Raw genomic sequence first — 22,587 nt, 5'->3', positions numbered from 1 at the left:
ATAAAATTATTTTCGTTGCTACTTCATAACTGTAATGTTGCTACTGTGATGAATCGTCATGTAAATATCTGATATGCAGGATGGTCTTAGGCGACCCCTGTGAAAGGGTCGTTCGACCGCCAAAGGGTCGCGACCCACAGGTTGAGAACCGCTGCTTTAGACGGAGGAAACTGAGTCGCAGAAAGATGAAGTGGCTCCCACGGCCGCCCAGCGTCAGGGGCAGCCGCAGTTCCATCGCAGGCCCTCTGACTCCGTGTGATCATGGCGAGTAGCGGGGTTTAGAGCCAGGAACCCCATCTTTTGCCCTCACTTTGTACAGTTGGTCAAACTTCCTGTCTGAGGCTCCGTGTCCGTCCTGTCCTGGTTGGTGGTGCCTCCGCCATGCCCCGCAGCACGTGCTGGGGGGGGGGGGGGGGGGGCTGGCATAGCTGAGAGGCCTGGCCCTTAGTCACCTCCACCTCCGTGCCAGGCCGCCCCTTCCTGCGGGGCCCTTGCCCGCTGAGCTAGCTCATGGAGCAGCTTCAGTAATGAACACGAATGAGCCCATCACATGCTCTGCTGCAGGGACTACGGCACGTGCATCACCTTGAGAACATCCCAGAAATCCCAGGAAATGCATACACCTTTCCTTCGCCCAGGAGGCGGGAGAGGAAGTGGCTGCTTTGCGCCGACCGAGGGTGGGCCCAGGCTCTCCTCCCCCAGCCCGGTCTGTGATGTCGGTGCAGTCCCCCGACCCGACAGAGGAGTGGCTGGGGTCGGAGGACAGGCAGGCCGTGGAAACGAGGCTCCGAGAAGGTGAGCAACCTGCTCCAGCTCGCCCAGCGAGAGCGGAGGTGCTGGCATCCAGCTCAGCCTGCCGGGCGGTCCCCAGCCACGGCCTCCCTTCTCTTTGAGGTGCTTATAGGGTAAAAAAGCGGGGTGTAGGAAGCGCCATAAAAGAACTCGATTTGTGGGGAGGGGCAGTTCTGAGGGAGCTGGGCTCTGGGGGTCTCAGTGCCTGGCCAGGCGGCGGGAGGAAAAAGACAAGTTCTTGACACATCTGCCTGTGGTAAATCTGATGTATAGATACACGGAGAAAGACAAAGACACACACACACACACACACACACACACTCGTAAGCTGATTGGTTCCCTAAGGAATTTCTCCTGGAAGGAAGTGGGGTCAAAAGCTGCACATCCTGAGGTTGGAGCCGTGACCCCAGGGAGCCTCCCACAGCTCGCCCAGGAAACTCACTTCAGGTGGAGCTGTTCTATTCAAGAGCCTGGCTGGCGTCTCCACAAGGTAAGCAGCGATGGGGAGGGCTCCAGGCACTTCCTAGTGTTTACCCAGCAAGAGCTGATCTGCCCTCCCTGGTGGGAGAGCAGACGCCAGGGAGTCCCAGCTCCCACCCGCCCCCCCCCCCCCCGCCCTCTCCGCCCCCCGCCTGGCCAAGGGCCACTGAGCTAGGCCTTCAGCCAAGCGGGGCTGCAAGGCCCTCCCACCCGGCCTCCAGTGTGAGCACCCTCTGGACCAGGGGTCCTCAAACTTTTTAAACAGGGGGCCAGTTCACTGTCCCTCAGACCGTTGGAGGGCCGGACTACAGTTTAAAAAAAAACTATGAACAAATTCCTAGGCACACTGCACATATCTTATTTTGAAGTAAAAAAACAAAACGGGAACAAATACAATATTTGTATTTGCCTGTGGCCCGCGGGCCGTAGTTTGAGGACCCCTGCTCTGGACAGATGCTCTTGCAAAGCAGCTCTAGAAATAGCTGACACCTGAGTGTAATGGACACAGGACACACCTTTCATGCACAAAGCAGGCTCCTCCAGGGGGCAGGAGAGGGAGCCATAATTAGAATCATTCATTCATCCAACCAGCAGCCTCCAGCCAGGAGCCACGTGCAGATCTCAACCCTGGCTGCACCCTGGAATCACCTGGGAGCTTTTAAAAACACCCGCGCCAGGCTCCGCCCAAACCCACTTGAAGACGCGTATCTGGGAGTGGAGCCCAGGCCGCGGCATTCTTCGAAAGCTCTCTGGGTGATTCCGCTGTGGAGAACCACTGCCTTAGACGTTCTGTGAGCACACACACAATCCCCGGCGCCTCCGGAGCCCTCAGTCTGCAGAGCTCCACTGCCGGGTGTCCTGCCAGTGACCTGGGCTGGTCTTCACAGCCGGCCTGGAGGGCATGGTCACTGCCCACTTGGCGTAGGAGGCAGCTGAGGCTCAGAGCGAGTGCGTGGCTGCCCATCGTCACTGAGCAGGTGAGCGGCCGAGCAGGCACAGAACCCGTTTTCTGATTCCAGGCTCCTGCTCTCAGCCACGGAGGAATTGGGCTTGGAAAGAATCTCTGCACGTGTGAGAACTGCTCCTGGGGAGGTGGGTGCGGGGGGACCCCCCACCCAGAGCCAAAGCAGCAAGGGGGGGGGGTCCTAGATGGATCTACTTGTTACAGCTCACACCCACCAACCAGCTGACCTCCATCAGTGGTCCGAAAACTGCTATGTTGATCAACTGCTTGTTTACTTAACTGTTTTCATTAAGGGATTTTCTAGGAAACAAAACCCTGTGGCCAGAATAATAAGTAGACACTTAAAAGATCATCCTGCCAAGTTCAACTATTGGCCTTGAGGTGTGCCAACACCTTTAAGAAGAATACAACTTATTGCACCAAGTGTTAGGCTGTGGACAGTAGTACCAGCAGGTTAGTAGCTTGCTGGCCACTGGTTAATGATCATGGGTGATTGAGGGGCAGCCTGTGTTAATAGAAAGGAAGAGGGAGACGCGTGCTGCCCAACCCAAGGCTCTGAGATCTAATTCGCTCTCTGGGTGGCTGCTTAGCCTTGTAGCACCTTTGTCTCTTTAGGTGACATACCGTTTTACCTGCTCAGGAGTGAGCTGTAACATCCCCTAGGTGGCCTCAGAGATATGGAGTCTGTTTTCCCCAGTGCTGGTCCTTGGGAAGCAGAAATTACTCTTCATCACCAAATTTGCTAGCCCTGTGCTCCTCCCTTCGGCCACCTTGACCAGGACTCATCTCTGTCTGCTTTTCCAACCATTCCTCTTCCTCACTCCTGCTCTGTCGCCAATGAAATGCAGCCCCCTCGTTCTGCAAGTGAGCAGACTGAGTCCGATGAGGAGGTGGCCAAAGCCAAGTAGAGAGAGGACCAGCCAGCCTCCTGGCCCCACCCCAGTGCTGTCAGGACAGAGGCAGCAGGACGGTGAAGATCAGCCCCATAGATCCTCCTCGGCTGAGCAGAGCAACCAGTTACCCCACCCATCCAGTGGCCCTTGGGCTTGGGTCCAGCTCTGGGCAAAACCGCGATGCAAGCAAAGCTAGTCTCACAACCATTCACCCTTTCAGGTTAAGAAGAAAAAAAACATAGAAATACTTAGACATGCGACTAGGATCCATTACCAACACCTCAGTATATGCAAAACCCAGATCCATGTTTTTAACAGAGGACCCACCAGGAGAAGAATCCAAAAAATGAGCCCCTGGCAGACGCACGTTTGGTCTGTGACACAGGATCCAGCTGAGCTTGGCCTCTTCAGTGACAGCAGTGAGAATACCTCCCGTGTCCCGAGCCCCCAGGATGTCCCATGGGTGCGAAGCCTGCTTGTCTGTGCCCCTTCATGCCCGTGTGAAGCAGGTATTACTTTCTAGGTAAACAGTTGAGAAAACCGAAATTCAGAGGGAGTAATAATTTGCACAACAAGTTCACACAGTTAACAAGTGCCCAAGCCGGGGTCATGTCTGCTCAAAAGACTGGGTCTTTGGCCCTGGCTGGTGGTCAAGCATCGTCCTATTTACCAAAAGATCACCAGTTCCAATTCCCGGTCAGGGCACATGCCTGGGTGTCTGGCTCAATCCCCAGTGGGGGGCGTGCAGGAGTCAGCGTGCAAGAGGCAGCCCTCTCTCTCTCTCAGAAATGGTGGATGTGGCAGGGCCTGCACCCATGTCCAAGGATAAACCAGAGAGAGAAGCACCAACGCCCTATGGCTGAGCATCCTAGTTTCTAACTGCTTCCCCCCACCCCCATCTCACGCCACCCGCCTTGGACCACCCATCTCTTTCGGCTACGAGGAAAGCCCGCAGCTTGAGCATAGCCTGGCCCCCCTGGAATGGAGCCTGAGGCCCGTGACATTCATCAACTGGTTAATTTCAGAAAGGCATCCATTTGCACCAGCTGCTTAAAACGTGTTTGGTCCTCAGGAGACGCTCAGCCAATCGCAAAGCAAAGGCTGGAGTTTTTCTGGGAACCGTATTCAACCAGTGTCTGCCTGCTGCTTGTTTGGCTGTGTGATTTCAGTGATGCTCGGGAGAGTGGAGAATGGAGTTAAAATGAACGATCTTATTTTCTTTCCATTATTATTCCTATATTTATGACTCATATTTGTCCTTGAATCACATGTGCCCTATAAACTGATGATGATGATGATGGTGGTCATGATGAAAATGGCTGCTGTTGTCTACTCGGCAAGAGCTCCTGATGTTTCTGACAGTCTCTCCAGGGGACTGTGAGTGTGTGCGGAGAGGGAGGGGACAGGGAAAGCCACCACAGGCCCGGGTCTATGCCTGAACTCTTGTCAGTTCAGGTTCAAGCCTCCAGTGAGAAATCCCTCTTCTAAGTGGCTGATAACCCAGAGTGCAAACACAGTCACATAGAGAAGGAACAGCCCCTCATCAACCCCCCAAGTTAATTGTCAAGAGACCAACTGCTTTGTGACCACGGATTGGCAACAAAGGACACAGGATGTTGCCGAGGAGCCATTCCTCTGGCCGGGGTGGGGGTGGGGGCTCTGAGCGCCAGGCTCTCTTCTGTAGCGAATACTCATAAAGGCCTTCCAACGTGCCCGGCGCCAGACAGGAGTGGCTCAGCCTTCGCAAGATCCTAGGTTATGGATTTGATTCCTGGTCAGGGCACACACCAGTTACTGTCCCCCTTTTACTGGTCATAACGCAGAAGCTCAGAGAGGTCGGCACACTCATCCAAGTCCCGGTGCCTAACCACAAAGCTGACCACTCAGCCACCTGCTCTGTCCTGTCTCTCTGGGTTGAGGGCCGAAGAGCTGGCATTACCTGTCCACTCTCCCACCACCTTCTCCCTCTATAGCACTGGAGACTTCTGATTTTTTTAAAAAGTTTACCCGTGTTTTTAAAATTAAATTTCATTTTTTTGATTACCATTGATCCCCCTATACCCTCTTCCACCTCCACCATGCCCCTCCCCCTCAATCACCACATTAGTTCTTTCTTATGTTTCTTTTTTGTTCATCTCTTCCCTCCCCCCGTCAGCCTGCTCTCTATGAGTCTGTCTCTATTTGCTTGTTAGTTCAGTTTGTCCATTAGATTCCGCATGTGAATGAAATCATGTGGAACTTGTCTTTCTCTGGCTGGCTTATTTCGCTTAGCGTAGTGCTCTCCAGGTCCCTCCATGCTGGTGCAAAGGGGTGAGATTTCCTTCTTTTTCTACAGCTGAGTAGTATTCCATTGTCTAAGTGTCTCGTGGCTTTTGATCCACTTATTCACTGATGGGCACTTGGGCTGCTTCCAAGTCTTGGCTCCTGTGGAGATTTCTGATTGTTGCTTACACGTTCCTTTAGATGGCCTTTATGGAAGCCACCAGTCTTATTGCACTTGACAGTTCATATTTTTGTTTAAAACTCCGTGGTGAATTAGAGAAAGAATTAAAAGTCAGCCCTGGCCAGGAGGCTCAGTTGGTTTGAGCATCATCCCATGCACCAAAAATGGTTACAGATTTGATTCCTGGTCAGGGCATATACCTAGGTTCTGGGTTTGATCCCTATTTGGGGCATGTATGGAAAGCAGCCAATTGATGTTTTTCTCTCACATCAATGTTTCTCTCTCTCTCTAAAAATCAGTAAACATAGCATCAGGTGAGAATTAAAAAAACAAAAAGTCAGGCCAGAAAAAAATATATATATACACACACATACACATACACACACACACACACATACACACACACTCTAGAAGCCTGGTGCATGAAATTTGTGCACTGGGAGAGGGGGTGTCCTTCAGTTCTGCCTGTGCTCTCTCGCAGTCCAGGAGCCCTCGGGGATGTCTGACTGCTGTGAAGGTGGGAGAGGCTCCCACCACCACTGCTGCACTCACCAACCATGAGCCCGGCTTCTGGCTGAGCAGTGTTCCCCCTGTGGGAGTGCACTGACCACCAGGAGGCAGCTCCTGCATTAAGCATCTGTCCCCTGGTGGTCAGAGCACATCATAGCGACTGGTTAATTTGCATATTAGTCTTTTATTATATAGCAGCCGTGGGCAAACTACGGCCCGCGGGCCGAATCTGGCCCATTCAGCTGTTCTATCCAGCCCGCGGAGCCGAAAGAGCAGAGGGTTCTCTTGCTCTCCCCTCCGCTCCTTCACCAGCAGCAGTGTTAACATGGCAACGTCGGGAAACACGGCCGCAGCTCCTTCTTCTGAGTCCAGTTTAAGAACCCATTGTGGCCCTCAAGTCAAAAAGTTTGCCCACCCCTGTCATATAGGATATTACAAAGAAGTTGGGGATGATGGGAGAAGGGTGGGGAAGGAAGGGGAAAACATGAATATGCAGATGCTACATTGGGTCAGTCAGTCAACAACAAATCTGTGCTGAATGCCTACCCTGTGCAGCTACTAAGCGCTTAGGGCTGACAATGAAACAGATAAACAGGACGAGGCTCTGCCCTCAGCTTCCCACAGCGTAGTAGGGGTGGGAAGCACTGAATGCCCAGTGTGCAGCGTACGTGGAAGCAACGGAAAAGGCCAGCCTGACCTTGCCGAGGTGGGGGGCAGTGCTTTTAAGTTATGCCTAATGTCTTCAATTAGCTCACTCATTGCAGCATAAGATCCACTGAGGAAGTTCATATTTTAAGTTCATGTTTAGGACAAAACGTTTAATTTGACAAGTACTTAGAAACACTGGCTTATATGAAATATGTGAAAATGGATTTTTTTTTTTAATTTTAGGGAACATTTATTAAAGCTGGGGACAATGAAACAGGAAGGGCTGGGAAATGAGCCCAGACTGGGCTGCTTTGCTCACTAAGACGTCAGAAAAAAGGGGGCCTTGGGACAGGGTCAGGGGGTTTGCCTGGGATGAACTGCCGCTGCCCATTGCTGCCCTGGTTACAAGCCTCATGGGGTCCCTTAGAGCTTAGGGGATACTCGCCTGTGGGGGAAGAGGAGAGGGGGAGGTGCGGGCATGCTCCTGGGAGGGGGAGCACCAGAAAGTGGGATTTTTAAAAAATGAGCTAACTTCATTAATTTACCCACTAATCTAAGCTCTTTACACACATTAACTCATTTAGTCTTTACTAGACCCCTAAGAGGCTCTGGTCCCATTTACAGACTAAAAAGTTTGAATCACAGATTGATACAGATGGCCAAGTAATATGACCTGTGTGGCACACCTGGTGCTAAGGTTAGAGTAAGGAATGGAGAGGAGAGGGCAAGGTTTAACCAGAACAAGACCACCATGTACTACCTCTGCAGCCTTGGGTCTTCATGGGAAAAGGTGAGTGGTTGACGGATAATTTTTGAGAACCTTTCTATGGTAAATCCTGAAAATCCTTCTTAGCCTTATTTCCTATGAAATAAGGCAAGATAGGGTGAAAGGTGAGACATGAAGGACAGCAGAACAAGGCCACCAGGCCTCTGGAAGATGCCACTGGAACGCCAACAGCTGGTACCATAGAACCTGCCCGCAGGAGGTAACCAAGACATGTTTGTTGAACAAAATGAACGTGTGAAGGAGATAACTTATAGAGGAAATAGAAAATGCTCACTCACAGATGGAAAAAATCGATGCCATGCAGAATAGCAGAAAAGTAGGTAAACGCATACTTCATGACCAATAGCCAGTGGGAGTGTGGGGGGGGGCAGCGGGGGGAGCATGACATACAGACACAGGTACTGAGGCTTCTGCCGGCTCTGGCATCATCGGCTGCAAGTTCCAGTCTAGGCTCTGCAACTCTCATGTGACCTCGGCCAAGTCCCGCAACCTCTCTGGGCCTTGTTTACCTTCTCAGTAATTTGGAAATAATATTAGGACCTTCCTCATAGTGTGGCTGGCAAGAACAGCACCAGGTGTTAGACCGGTGGAGTCAAACCGAACCTGGGTTCAGCAACCTCTGTACTTGAGTTCTGGTTACGAAAGAATTCAGAGTCAAGACTCAAACGAAAGAGAAAGTTTATTTAGGAAGTCACAGAGGTAGAAGGAGTTTGCGGTAGAAGAAATGGGCTCAGGAAACAAGTTACAGAGGCAAAAGAAAGGGTCCGTGGAGCTTAAGAGAGAGAGGAGTAAAGATAATGGCCCAAGAAGAGAGAGAACGGGGAAGGCATGGGCGTATTCCTGAGCGGGAGAGTGTATGCTGGGTCCTCTGTCCTACAAAAAAGGGTGGAGATTTTAGGGGCGGTCCCAGGCCAGGATCCCAATAGAATAGCATCAGTTGTCCAGGTGTGTCCTGTCAGGGTCATGTGCCAGGCAAGGGGGTCAGTAGTCTCTGCAGCTAGCTGGTCCTGAGGTCGGCTATGGAGCCCCTTGTCTGGTTTTGCTGCTTCTCTGGGCCTGGAGCTGAAATATAACTGAGATGTACCTGATGTAGGTCAGAACCTCATTGTCCTCGGGGCTTCATGCTTAAGGGCTAGTCTTTGGCCCCTTTGTTTGTCCCCCTTTACAGGGTCTAAACCGCATGACCAGCGATATGAAAGGTCAGGGGTCTAAACTGCATGGCCAGTCATGTGAAAGGTCAGGGGTCTAAACCTCATGACCAGTGATGTGAAAGGTCAGGGGTCTAAACTGCATGGCCAGTCATGTGAAAGGTCAGGGGTCTAAACCGCATGACCAGTCATGTGAAAGGTCAGGGGTCTAAACCGCATGGCCAGCGATATGAAAGGTCAGGGGTCTAAACCGCATGGCCAGTCATGTGAAAGGTCAGGAGCCTAAACCGCATGGCCAGTCATGTGAAAGGTCAGAGGTCTAAACCGCATGACCAGTCATGTGAAAGGTCAGGGGTCTAAACCGCATGGCCAGCGATATGAAAGGTCAGGGGTCTAAACCGCATGGCCAGTCATGTGAAAGGTCAGGAGCCTAAACCGCATGGCCAGTCATGTGAAAGGTCAGGGGTCTAAACTGCATGGCCAGTCATGTGAAAGGTCAGGGGTCTAAACCGCATGGCCAGTCATGTGAAAGGTCAGGGGTCTAAACCGCATGGCCAGTCATGTGAAAGGTCAGAGGTCTAAACCTCATGACCAGTGATGTGAAAGGTCAGGGGTCTAACCCGCATGCCCAGCGACATGCTAGGGGAGGAAAGGTCTCCTGGGGGTGAGGCCCTTGCTTTCCCAGTTCTGCCTCTGCGAGGCACCTGGGGCTTTCTGCCCTGGGGGCCTCTGACCTGGCCCATCCTCCTTGCTCTGTCCTGTCTCTGTAACTGCCCACCAGGGGAGCGCTGCTGAACGGTAAGGTGAGATAATGCACGTGCAGTCCTGGCTCCTGTTAAAGAGCTCTATGAGCTTAGCCATTGCTGTTCATCCTGAGCTGGTGTGAGACAGACAAGCGCATTCCCGTCTCGCCTCCGTCCAGCTGCGTATTCCTTGACAAGTTATGGTGGTGGCAATAGGTCCATGTCAACAGATAGTAAGATCCCTGACAAATACGAAAGGACCTGAGGCGCCATATGAGGAAGAAAGGTCAGGGCACGCTTATCACATGTACACCTGTATGGGGGCCTCCCTTAAAGGCCAGCACCTGCCCCTCTCCATCTGGTTTGAGGGCAGATCCAGAGGCAGCGAACTTGCTCCCTGCAGGAGGGAAGACTCTGATAAGACATTAAGTATTGAGTTCTAAGGGAGGGGGCAGGGGAAAGGGGCCTGTTTCCTACTTTTTGGAGGTTTAAAATGTAAACAGATAAATTCTTATTGATTAACTAAGGGCTTAACCAAGGCCCAGGGGGACTGCAAGATGACTCGTTCCAAGTCTCAGTCCTAGAAACCCAGCACTTGACCCATGCTTGCGGCTGCTTTGGTTCTGTTTTTTCTGAATTCAGCCACCACTGCTGAGCACCAATTGTGACGGAGCGCTCTGGAAGGCCTCTCTGCCTTCATACTCTAGGCCTGTACTCCGTGCTGGGCCTTCCTGAGGCACCACCACATGCACGCGTGTGTGCAATGCCAGCACCTCAATTCCCGTGCGTTCTCCACTCCTGACACACTGCGAAGTCAGCCCTGACAGTAGGTGTGCCCCCTGGTGGCTGCGCCCCAAGACAGGTGGCGAGCTCCTCCTGGCTGGGTCCCTAAGGGCCCCTAGCAACTGAAGCAACTCAGTCACAGGAATATCCTGGTGGAGAAAATTCCACCCAAGCGCGCTATGACCTGGCTGTCGGGAGGAGGTGGGAAAGGCTGCCCAGGGGAGTGCTCAGGATCCAGGGCCAGGCCTGATCAGAGCTTGTCCTCCTAATTCTGTCTGAATGGTGAGAAGTGAAGGCCCAGAGTTCCTGTCTTCATGCAAACTCCGCAGCCAGGGCCGGAGTTGGGCAGGGGAGAGGCGTGTAACCTGATCCCACCCCCCACCCCTTGGCGGGGGCGGGCTGGCTGCTGGGCTGCAGGGCAGGAAGGCCAGTGTTCAAGATCTTTGTTGAGGCCTTGCTTCCTGCTCCTCCTTTCCCCATCCTCCCACAGATTGCTTATTCCTCTGGCAAAGCTCGCGTTCTCAGTGCCAAGGTTCTCCAGGCATAAAAGAGGGTTGGTAGTGTTTGTTATCCACTTTTCCAACGTCTTATCAGGCTCTACAGTCTAATACTTAAAAAGCATCTGAACTTCAGCAAAAGGTGACCCTCTGTAAGCACCTTGAACTGTCATTGACAACTGATAATTATGGAGCGTTTACTTTGGACCAGACTGTGTGCTGCGTATTAAAAACATATATGTATAACATCCTGTATAATAAAGCATAATATGCAAATCGACTGAACCACCAACAGCAGAATGACTATCGAGACAACCATCCGGACCACACTATGACACCCACTGGCGGGACGCCAGCCAAGGTGGGTGGGATGCCATTGGTTGGGGGCCGGGCCATGACCCCATGATCGCCCTGCAGAGGGAGGCCCAGGCCACCAACTGGTGAGCCGCGGCAGCAGGTGGGCAGGGCCTCCCTCTGCAAAGGAAGCCCGTGCCGGCAGCTGGGGGAAGGAAGGCCTACTCTTGCATGAATTTTCTGCATCAGGCCTCTAGTGTGTGTGTGTGTGTGTGTGTGTGTGTGTGTGTGTGTGTGTGTGTAATCTCATAACAACCTGGTAAAAGGTGTTGCTATCCCCGTCTTTCTGGCAAAGAAAGTGAAGCCCAGAAAAGTTAATTTGTCTAAATTTTATACAGGTGAAAATTATCAGCATTGAGTTTGACTCAAGTTTCCCAACACATTACTCAGCTTTTCCCGCATACTTTGGATTGTGTCTCCTTGGATTTTCTGTTCCATAGTACCCACTATATGCCAGGTATCCCTTGTTCTTCTTTTTTAAATCTCATCTTTAAAAATATATATTTTTATTGATTTTCAGAGAGAGAGGAAAGGAGAGGGAGAGAGAAACATAATAACTAGGACTAATTGATGCCTACTTTGTGCCGGGATGTGCTAAACTGTCTAGGTACTGTTCTACAGTGCAGGAATTAATATTGCCCCCTTGAAGAGGAAGAACCCACGGCTCAGAGAGGTATAACTTGCCCAGAAATATATGGCCAGAGTTGTCTGATTCCAATGCCTATTTTCTCAACAGAAACAATATACTTCTCAACCACCTTCACAGGCTCTCTTCCTCCACTGCTCTCTTTACTTTTGGAATTCCTTGATGCTCCATCCTGGGCCGTTTCTCCTCTCTGTGTCTATTCTCCTTGGACGATGTCATCATGCCTTTGTCTTTAATAACCAACCATATGGAAATACCACCACACTGCCAGCTCAGCCCGTGCTCCTATCCTGAGCTCCAGACCTTTTCTGCAACTGCCCACGGGACAGCAACACAGGATGTTGTAAGCACAGTGTGTCATCTTTTTCTCAAAACCTGTTCTTCCTCTCAGACTCCCTTCCTCAGTAAAATCACATGGCTACCCACCAACTGCCCAAGTGAGAAAACTCAGTGTCATCTTTTGATATCTCATTCATCCTCCTTCACATGGCTTCCAGGGTCCTTCAAGGCTTGGTTGCTGCCTCTCTTTCAGGCCTCATTTCTTCTGATTCACCCCCTGACATTTCTTACATCGCTGTGATCGTCCCAGTCCAGTTCCCAGAATGAGCCAAGCCAACTTGCTTTCCTTCTCTTTCCTGTCTCTGGGTCTTCCATAAAGTGTACATCTTTCAACCCTTGTTCCTCGCCAGCTCAACCTTATTTACCTACCATTCAGTTCTAATTTAAATGTCACTCCTTTTGAAAATGCTTCCCTAGACCAGATTAAGTCTTCCTGTTGGCACCCTTATTTCCCCCAATCATAACCAATCACACTTCACTGCAATAACTTTCGAACTGTTGATGTAGTCTTGTCTGTTGTAGTAGCTTGAGCATCTAGCATAGCGCCTTGTGCATAAAAGACTCTCAGAATATATTGAATGAATTAATGAACTGCAAAATAGAGTTAATTATAACTACTCAGTTATACTGGGTAATTGTGGAAATCACATGAGATAGTATCTGTGATTGTGCTTCGCAAGCTGTAAAATTGCAGAACAATCCCCCCCACGACACACAATAAAAACATTGTGCATGGTTGATTGCCCCCACTTTCCCATATTCCTCATCTTCTTTCTGGACCCACCATCGCCTCAACAGTGAAGAGATGATGATGCATCAAAGGACCATCAGGTGCCTCCAGCTGAGACCCGCCCCATGTTCTCTCACTTGGAAGCTCCTTTCTGATCCAGGAGCCACTCAGGTTGTCTTTCAAATCATCTCTGTCAGTTCTGTCTTCACCTTGGCTTGATCAGCAGCTGCTGCCAAGGCCTTACACTCACCCCTTCCTACCTACAGCTCAACCCTGATCCAGTCCAATTCAGTTCATTAGACTAAGACTCCCCACCCTAAGGAATCTTAGTGACTGTCCTGTCACTGAGTATTAACATCTTGGTTCCAAATACTCCAGAAACTCTGGGAGCAGGGATATCCTGATCCAGGTTCTCCTGGTCAGTGAGAAGTTAAGTTGAAGAAGAACTGAATGCTGAGTTTTAAAGCAAACTCAACCAATGGATTACAGGGGAGAAGCTTTTAAAGGGACATCAGAAAAGGGAGGAAGAGAAACACAGGCAGACAGGTGAGGGCAAAGGAGTCGCTGGCGAGCAGGCCCGTGAGTCAGTTTTCCTTTGACAATAGCCCATCTCACCGAGGCAGGATCATGCCTCTGAGAAGCTCCAAACAGAGGTGGATGTCCCTTCTCACCTGTGTTAACCTTACACAACACACACACACTTGATATCTTATTATTTAATTTAGAAATAAAATTGCTTCTTCAGAAACATTCCTGAGTTTAGGGGCCAAAATCAACAATAATAATCTCAAGTGATTTTTTAAAAAAATATGTGTGTTTTTTTTATTTCAGAGAGGAAGGGAAGGGGAGAGAGATGGAAACATCAGTGATGAGAGAGAATCATTGATCAGCTGCCTCCTGCACACCCCCTACTGGTGATTTGTGGCCCATCAGCAGGGCCATGGGTGAACCTGAGGTGTGTCGGTGAAGGATTAGAAAAGACAGACAAGAGAATAAAGCTGGGGCTAGGTGGGATGCTGCCCTCTGATCAGAGAGACAGCGCCACGGCCTGCAAGCCAAGTCTTTATTTTATAGCCGGATTCCACAAGGCAAAGTAAGGGTGTGATCAAGATGTTTACAATATTCTCACAGGTTTCAAAATCTGACTCAATTACATGCACCTGAACTCTATCAACTGCCATCACTCGGCCTCCTGGGACCACAGTTCGGACCATAAGGTCAAGCTTACAACCATAGCCTTTGGCTTTGCCCGAGAGGATCATGCCCTCTCATTAGTCTGAAGCTTGAACCTGTCCAAATGCTGTAGCTGCTCTTCACATCTCCCCCTTTCTTTCTGTTTTTAAACACTTTCATTTACATCATCAGAAGCTCTAGGCAAATTATGCAGCATAACCAAAACATCAAGAACAAACTTCTGGCTATTAACAAAACAACCAGCACAGTGATGTTAATGTAATACCGTAACAAGAGAGAACAAAACTCTGGCTATTAATAAAACAGTAACAGAACAATGCCAATGCAACGCAGCAATAAGAGAAAAACAAAACTACAGACATGTGAACATTTTCAGGACTATTTCTACAAAACGAAAGTTTCCTTTGCTGCTGGAGTATATCTTATTCAGAGTCCTCAGATTTGGCTGCGCAAGACTTTACAGAAAACGGGCAGCTCCCCAACGCTAGCATAGCCAGACACATGGTTGAGGGAGTAGCTTCCACTTCTTGCTTTTCTACCATCTGCTGGGCCTCAGTCGTTAGCTTCTTCAGCTGACTCCGTGTTGGCACCTCGGTCCCTTGCTTAGCCTTCATTATCTTCTTCTTTGGCATCGCTGTCATCAGGGCAACTCAGTCTTTTGAACAGAGGGACAAGGAGCTTCTCTGGGTCCCCAGCACCTCCTCCAGCCACCGGTGGGCTTCTCTATCTCCCCAATGAGGAGGCCGCACAGCTGCCACAGGTCAGCGAGACTCTGCAGAATGGCTTCGGCATTTAGGCTGCTGCTGTCGGTGACGATGCTCTGGCTCCTCTGAAAAATGCTGTCGATGGGAAGATGTCATTGATGCGAGGCTAGTGCCCCTGGATTTCCTTCTGGAGGGTCTGATTTTTCTTTATAGTCCTCAGATTTGGACCGTCTTAATTTCCCATGTTTTACACCTAGCTGCTACCAAACCTTGATCCCTATCCTACTTTTGCTTTCTGCACATGCCTCGTGGGAGCATCCTTTCACCCCACAATCACAATTCCCCCATACTCAGTGTTATAGTAATCATTACGGTACTTAATGTTAGGACCTTAGAATGTAAGACTTAAAGCGTGTAACCCTATGTGAACTGTTATAGTAATTATGATAGTACCTAATGTTAGATATAGGAATACTGTGTGAGACCCAAAAATGCACCCTGGTAACCCCACTAGTACTGGTAAACAACCTATCTGATGGGAATGCCCAAAGCCTATACACACCCATAGATTAGCAGACCCCAGGTGGATCCACATATGGCAGCCGCTGATAACACACACACCAACAAAGACCACGCCTACAGAGGGGTATATAATCAGACAGTCTGATCGACCCAGCAGTGCACAGCTCTCGTGTCGCCAGAGCGTGAGGGCCTGTGTGTGCTCACATCTCAGTTGCAAGCACGAAACTCTGCCCAATTAACTGTCGATCGACGAAAGAGCCAGCAGCCAATGGCACCATCTACCCCTTTGTGTGTGTCAGCAAGCATCGCCGGGTGGATCCTTCCCAGCGTCTGAGACCCATCAGGAACTGGTAAATAAACCCCCTGTGTGCTTGCATCTAACCTGTTTGTGTGTAATTTCTTCGGCTCAGCTCAGATCTCTGTGCTGTCTCTGTGAAAGTGTCTGATCAGAAGGTATTGGCACAAGCCTCAAGCGGATGGTCCAGACCACCTGTGCATGTCCCACTTAGGAGCAGCACCTAAATAGGAACCCCCCACACCTTGACATAGGTGACGGGCCTGAAATATACAAGAAATAGAAGCAATGTGGGACACTCAGGTCCCTATTTGGGCACCATACGTGCCGCGCCAGCATGGCCATGGGTGAACCTGAGGGAGGAGGAGGGGGCGGTGAAGGATTAGAAAAGACAGACGAGAGAATAAAGCTGGGGCTAGGTAGGACACTGCCCTCTGATTAGAGAGATGGTGCCATGGCCTGCAAGCCAAGTCTTTATTTTATAGCCAGATTCCATGAGGCAAAGTAAGGGTGTGATCAAGATGTTTACAATGTTCTCCTGGATTTCGAATCTACTCAATTACATGCACCTGAACTCTATCAAGCTCACATCATTCAGCCTCCTGGGACCACAGGTTCGGACCATAAGGTCAAGCTTACAACTATAGCCATTGGCTATAATTGTGCTGGGAATTGCACGTCCTTTGCCACGAGAGGATCATGTCCTCTCATTAGTCCGAGGCTGTAGCCGCTTTCCACAGGGATTGAGCCCACAACCTGGGCACATGCCCTGACTGGGAATCGAACTGTGACCTCCTGGTTCATAGGTCAACATTCAACCACTGAGCCACATTGGCCGGGCTCAAGTGATTTTTTAATAACCACTAGGATAGGATAAAGTTGTAGAAAAGTCAATCACTATATCAGCTGGTGGTTTTGAATTATAAAAATAATCCCAACCACAACAGCAAAGACTCCATGGGTTCCCTCCCATAAGGAGAAGGTGGAGAATGCCCTCTTCTCTATGTTGACACCCCTACTTAGATTAACACCCCTTGAACCTCTAACACACTGCCCTGGGAGCTCATTAACCTGCAGTTACCTGTAGAAACAAATGAGGGGAACACACTGAACCTGGTAAGCCCTGGACCATCCATGCCCGGAATAGGGAGGCCTTCCTATCACAGATTATTGGTCTGGAAGGCTCAACACTGGAGGCCTCCACACACTGTGCATATGCTAACTTACTTTTTGTTTAAGTGTTATGTTTCTTTGGAATTGGCACAAAGTGCTGGTTGGATGCTCAGTTGTGCACTGCTCCACCCCCTTCCCCCATCCCTACCCCCAGTCCCAACGCAGGCACCTTCCCTCAGTCTCTCTAGGTCTCTCTTCCTCCATTCTCCTCTCACTCCCTTTCCTCTGGCCTATTCAGAGCCTCTCTCCACAGGCACGCCCATCCTGGGTCAAGAAGGAGCAATGCTTGCATAGCACTCAGGAAGCTAAGCTTCCCTGCACCCTTCTCTGTCTTTGCTGTGCAATTCGGGGAAGTGACAAAACTGTCATAATGGCTATGTTTACGTCTCTGAGTTTTCAATTCCACAGATAAGAGGGGGCTCATGAAGATGAGAAGGTAGCAGATGCATTTTATAATTTTTCATGATGTTTGCCCAAGAACCTAGTATTTTTCAGTCTCCCTCCCTAAATCCTGCAGAAGCAGGCAGAATGTGAGCAGTGAGCCCTTGGAAGGCAGCCAGTCTACAGTATTAGAGCGATGATGTAATTTTAGAGCGGCAGGGAGCTCAGGCCTGATTCAGTCCAATGCTCTCATGTTAAGATAAGGACAATGAGGCCCAGGGAGGCGGTGTGTCTTGCTCAAGGTCACGTAGGGAGTTTGGTCTAGAACCAGCCTCCTGGGCAGCCAAGGCCACACTATGCAGGCCCAGGCAGGGCATGAGCAGCAGGAGCTGGAGGGAGGCAATGGTAAAGGAGGCGAGGGCGCAGGTGCTGGAGGAAAAGAAGCCAGGAAAGGCTGCAGAGGAAGATGCTTCAGAAGCACCATTTCAATCCCAATGGTCAAGCTTGAGACATGTGGGCATGAGAGGCACCAGATGCGCCTGGAATGGACCTGATCAAGCGCTGGGAAATTCACCGGGCGCCAAGGCAACCACAAGAAGCTGTCTAAGAGGCTGATCTGCAAACAGCACCGGCCTCTGCAGACAGAAGCTGCAGCTGCAGACCAAGGGCAGCGGTGCGGTTTATGGATGTGGACAGAGCTTCTCATCAGCATCCGTCACCTCAGCCGGGCCCGTGCACCACAGCCACATGGAGATGAGTGGTCCTCTGCAGCCTGGTTATGGGAGGGTGGCTGGCGGCTGTGATGGTCTATCCTGCAATCATCCTTTAAAATGCCCAGAAGGTTGATCTGACCAGCGTGTGGCCCGATAAGGATGCCCCAGGGACAGGGATCACCGTGAACAGGAGCAGCTGCAAAGACAAGGGCCGCAGTGCACAGCCTGTGACGGAGGAGCCACCTTGTCACGGGCCAGAGTCCAGGTTCACGCAGACCTTAGCCGGGGAGGAGGGGAGGGAGGGGGAGCAAAGAGCTGGAGAATGGAGAACTGATGGACTATTATTTCATCTCACGGACCCAGAGGCTGTCAGTGGGGCAGGAGCTGTTAGTATCAGAGCTACTGATCCCAAAATGACAAACCTCCAAACAAGTCCACTGGCAGGAGAGTGAGAGATTCTCACCGCCTGGAATTAGTCACGTAACGCTGCTGTGTGTCAGGCTAAGTCAGCACCGTGCACCCACATCTGGATGAAAGTGGAATGCCCCTGTCCGTTGTCTGGGTGTCTTGTCCACCTGACATCAAACAGCTGGATTCTTGTAAACATCTGCATGGTGCTCTGAAGTTTTCATTTTTCACTCAGATCACAAAGTCCTGGACTCTCCCACTGGGCAGGAGCTTAAAGGTCATCTCACCACTGGTTTCCGCTTGGCCGCAAATGACCTGTTTGAATTGTGCAAATCAAACGCTGAGATACGGGAGTGTGTTATGTCTAATTGCACACATTGTATCTTATTTAAACACATGCTGATTTTAATATTTTGTTCTCCTTGGCTGTTTAATTGTGTTGCAAATGAATCCTTTACAGGGTAAACTAGATTATTACATGTATGAAAACACAGTGAAATCCTGTAATTAGCCCAGAGTCCTATGAATAAAAAAGCGGCAGGTGGGTAAGTAGGCGCTAACCTTGGCGCTCCGCTCAGCACCCGCCCAGAGGCTGTGAGATACCTTCGCTCTTACACTACCTGCTTAGCGCTCTAGGGAGAACGGTTTGCACAGAAGTTTGCTTCACCTCTTTTGAACTTCCTTCCTTTTGCTCAAACCAGGGGTCTATTCCTAGACTGAGGCTGAAGCGAAAGCAGGCAGAGGACTGTGAACTCATCGGCTCCGGAGACCTGCCTCAGCATGTGTGTCTCACCCAGATGCCCAGCTTCAACCACCCCAGCCCCCCATCATCAGGGAAGGCCTTTAAACACAGGCACCCCCACAGCTTCACAGGGAAGACGCGCTGAGGAAGCGTTCTTTCCTGGAGACTCAGCTGCTGGTCTAAAGTGTGTGTTGTTTCCTGACAGTCCGCGCGGGGCCCTTTGCTTCTTACAAGGGGCTCTTGGAGCCATTGTCTCATTGATCCTGGGAGGCTCCATAGAAATGGGTACAGCAAATTCCGACATAGGGGCAAAGGGAAACATTTTCCCAAACTAAGTAATGTGTACACTGAGTTGAAATGATAGTTGGGGGAGGAAAGGGGTTGGAAGGTCCAGGAACGGGAAGAAAGGCTGAAATGAGAGTCACTGATGCAGGGAGATGTGGGAGATGCTCTGGGTGGAGGAGATGTAGATAAGGAGGTTCTTCTATTTGCAGTGATGGGTGTCCTAACGGGATGGAGGGAGGTGGGAGTAAATCAACCCACCGGCAGCCAGCAGCGTTTACTGGGTGCTCACTGCGCACAGACCACTCCGGGCACTGACAACAGTGGGGACAGGCTGTACAGACCTTCCAAGATGAGCTGGAAAACTAGCGGAGGAGACCACGCCAGAACATAACTCTCCTGTGACCCTAGGAGACAGCAGAATCGTACTGAACGATGCACAGAGCTACGCCCTAAGCAGGCAGCAACACAAGCCCAAGCACAAAAAATAACTCGAACAATCTAGATCATAAAGGTTTAATACATACGTATGTCAGAGTTAGCATTTATGGAGTGCTTACCATTCGGCAGGAATGGCAATAGGCACTTTAAACACATTACATCTTATGTGTGGGAAATATGGGCCAGCCTAGAAAATTAAACCTTTAACACCAGGCCTGTTAATTTGAGTATTAAATCAAATGAATGAAAGCATGTGGAGTAGAGGTGTGAGAACAGCTCAGCATTCAAGGACTTGGCGTAACCAGTTGTGACTATTCGTGAGCAGCCCTTAAAGTATAGGATGTGGATTAATTTGTAATTTTTTCAGATAGGAGCAAGACTTAGGCAGGCAGTGGCTGTCAGCTTTTGGGATAAAACTGTTCACTGCCTACTGCCCATATTCAATACAGCTTCACTGATGTATGTGTTCCATTGAGTGTGTCATCATCCTTTTGAAATGAGGCTTTGCTGCATTTTCTTGGGGGCGGGGGAGGCATAAACTATTGTTTAACTCAGAGATGGAAGACTTGCAAAGATCTCAAGAGGTAAACTTCCCAGAGGCCAAGGGCCTCCTGAATTGGAGAGATGTTGGAGCTATTGAGCGCTCTGTGGGGTGTGGGGAAGATCTCCATGTCTCTCCATCTGGCTCTGGGGAAGGACAGTGTGGAGTCGGAAGGCCTTATATCCGAGCTACTGCTGCGGAGAGCGCTCTGCCCTCCTTCCGTCTCCTGGGAGTAATAGCTCCGTATTGTCAGGGTTTGGGGCAGAGAAGAGGGAAATGTGTTTTGGAGGAGCCAGTTTTTTCTCCGACAACTGGCCTCCTGCCCTTCCCCGAGGTGCTGAGGGCAGAGGCCTCAGGCTGTTCCTTGAACGAAGATGACCATGTTCTCACGAGGGCGGCCACGTTCTCACGACAATGGCCACGTTCTCACCACGACAACCACGTTCTCACCACGACAACCACGTTCTCACAACGATGAGTCTCACGGCGATGGCCACGTTCTCACGACGATGACCACGTTCTCTACCACAGGAGCCTGCTGACCAGACGCCCTGTCAGCTCCATGCAAAGGGGCCAACCTGCACTTTGTCCAGTAGCCCCAGCAGGGCCCCACGCTCTGCAGCCACAGGTGCTGGTCAACAGGCAACAGGTGCTCGCAGGTATTTGAACTGGGAAGTTCCAGGGAGGAAGCGTCAGCTTTGAGAGCATCGAGAAGGTGAACACAGAAGAGCCCCTTGGAACAGCCTGGTGGTGCTAGTGGGGGTCACTGCAGAGACGAAGGCCCCTCTGGGGCTGGAGCCGCCCAGGCTCATGTGACGTTTCACTGCCTCGAGGCCTCCGCTTCCATTGCTGCTGGGCTGTGCCTCTCCCTGTGGCCACCGGGAGTGTCAGTCACCCCACTGACCGAGGGAGCCTGGGGGACAGGTGCTTCCTGGAACCAGACCCAGGACTGTGAGAGCTGGTTAGGCTTCACCCATCGGTGTTGGTTAGGGGTCACCCATCGGTGTTGGTTAGGGGTCACCCATCAGTGCCGGTTAGGGGTCATCCATCAGTGCCAGTTAGGGGTCATCCATCAGTGCCGGTTAGGGGTCACCCGTCAGTGCCGGTTAGGGGTCATCCATCAGTGCCGGTTAGGGGTCATCCATCAGTGCCAGTTAGGGGTCACCCGTCAGTGCTGGTTAGGGGTCACCCGTCAGTGCTGGTTAGGGGTCACCCATCAGTGCTGGTTAGGGGTCACCCGTCAGTGCTGGTAGGGGTCACCCATCGGTGCTGGTTAGGGGTCACCCGTCAGTGCTGGTAGGGGTCACCCATCGGTGCTGGTTAGGGGTCACCCGTCAGTGCTGGTAGGGGTCACCCATCGGTGCTGGTTAGGGGTCACCCGTCAGTGCTGGTAGGGGTCACCCATCGGTGCTGGTTAGGGGTGACCCGTCAGTGCCGGTTAGGGGTCACCCGTCAGTGCTGGTTAGGGGTCACCTATCAGTGCGACTCAAAGTGTGGCCCAAGGACTAGCGGGCCCGCCCCTGCGCAGAGCGTGGGAACTAAGCACAGAAGCTGAGAGGCAGCGTTTGGAAACGGCGACAGGAATCTGACCTCACCTTAACGTCCAATTTTGTGTCTGTTGAATCTAATAAGAAGAGCTTTGGGCTTGCATTTTATAAGTCTGGGGTTATTTTTTCACTTTATTTTGTAGTAATTTATTTTTATTGTGTTCTGCAAAGGTATCAATATATGAAGGATTGGAAATGATAAAATATTTAAAAACTTGTCCTTCACAACAACTTGAGGTCCCTTTTTTCAGACTGAAGCCTGAATTGTGAAATTAATGTGTGTGGATACAAGCATTAACAAAATAATAGAATAGAAGCCTGGCCAACATGGCTCAGTGGTTGTGCATTGACCTGTGAACCAGGAGGTCATGGTTTGATTCCTGGTCAGGGCACATTCCTGGGTTGTGGGCTCGATTCCCAGTCTAGGGAATGCAGGTGGCAGCTGATCAATGATTCTCTCTCATCATTGATGTTTCTATCTCTCTTTCCCTCTCCCTTCCTCTTTGAAATCAATAAAAAAAAATAGAATAGGAAATATCAATATGTGTTGCATGTAGTAAGGATAAGTATTATTTTGTGGAACTTTTATTTTTAAAAATACATGTAAACACAGGCACGTGTGTATTTGTGCATGTATGTACAACATAGGGAAAGGAAGCTGAGATCCCATGTTTGTTTGTAAGATGTGCCTCTGCTTTTCTCGTAGGTAAGGAAAAATGTTGTGCATCAAATCAGAAGCTGTGCCCATAGCACACCTTTTGTGGTGCCTGATTTTGACTCTGTGGGTGCTGTTTCACTGCTCTGTGAATGGCAGATAACTGATAGCACTGCAAAATGTTTTTTGTCTGTAGACATGCAAATCATGTCCCTTCCGGTAGAGTTTGGAT

Source organism: Myotis nattereri (assembly GCF_964212035.1).
Source record: "Myotis nattereri genome assembly, chromosome: 18".
In the NCBI taxonomy this organism is placed as follows: Eukaryota; Metazoa; Chordata; class Mammalia; order Chiroptera; family Vespertilionidae; genus Myotis; species Myotis nattereri.
This window is presented reverse-complemented; position numbering follows the sequence as displayed.